Here is a 1,342-nt window from a genome sequence, read left to right on the forward strand (position 1 = left end):
GCCACAATGTCGCTAATGATCCGAGGATGGTGCCCGGTTATAGCAATCTTGCAGATTACCTGCCCGACGATGTACATTATGAACCCATGGAGGTGCAGATACAAAGATACGAGTACGGGAAGCCTCTCATCAAAGATGAAAGATCTCTATCAACGATGATGCGAAGATTGCATGATTGGTACTTGAAAATCTGCAGGGACTCAGGTTGAAGTTTCTTGACATAAGCATCGCATCCCCAAACTTTTAGAAATGACAGCTTAGGCTTCTTCCCAAACCATAATTTATACGGTGTCGTCTCAACGGATTTCGACGGAGCCCTATTTAAAGTGAATGCGGCAGTCTCTAAAGCATAGCCCCAAAAAGATAGCGGTAAATCGGTAAGAGACATCATAGATCGCACCATATCTAATAGAGTGCGATTGCGACGTTCGGACACACCATTACGCTGAGGTGTTCCAGGCGGCGTGAGTTGTGAAACTATTCCACATTTTCTTAAGTGTGTACCAAATTCGTGACTCAAGTATTCTCCTCCACGATCTGATCGCAAAAACTTGATTTTTCTGTCACGTTGATTCTCAACCTCACTCTGAAATTCCTTGAACTTTTCAAAGGTTTCAGACTTGTGTTTCATTAAGTAGATATACCCATATCTACTCAAGTCATCAGTGAGGGTGAGAACATAACGATAGACACCATGAGCCTCAACACTCATTGGACCGCACACATCAGTATGTATGATTTCCAATAGGTTGGTTGCTCGCTCCATTGTTCCTGAGAACGGAGTCTTGGTCATCTTACCCATGAGGCATGGTTCGCACGTGTCAAATGATTCGTAATCAAGAGACTCTAAATGTCCATCTGTATGGAGCTTCTTTATGCGTTTGACACCTACGTGACCAAGGCGGCAGTGCCACAAGTATGTGGGACTATCATTATCAACCTTACATCTTTTGACATTCACACTATGAATATGTGTAGCATTACTGTAACGCCCGGATAATCACGCTACAGTGATCTCACGTTAATGGTGACACGTCACCTCGGTCACTGTAATTAATTTTGGGTTAATTCAAAATCGTTTCAAATTTAAATCCTAATTAAGTCAAACGACAAAAGTTTTCAAATATTAAAATAAAATGTTCGGGCTATGTCTATTATTGCATCGGTAATTATGGTGAAGTAAACACATTTTTATAAAATGCCTAAATGCTTTTAAATGACTTAAAACAGAAAAGAAAAAAAACAAACAAACAGAAAACAAAAAAAGAAAGAAAGAGAAAGACCCCCACTGGGCTTCGGCCCAGCAGGCCGGCCCATTCGACCGCAGGCCCAACCGGCCTCC

Source organism: Triticum dicoccoides, chromosome 2A (assembly GCF_002162155.2).
Source record: "Triticum dicoccoides isolate Atlit2015 ecotype Zavitan chromosome 2A, WEW_v2.0, whole genome shotgun sequence".
In the NCBI taxonomy this organism is placed as follows: domain Eukaryota; kingdom Viridiplantae; phylum Streptophyta; class Magnoliopsida; order Poales; family Poaceae; genus Triticum; species Triticum dicoccoides.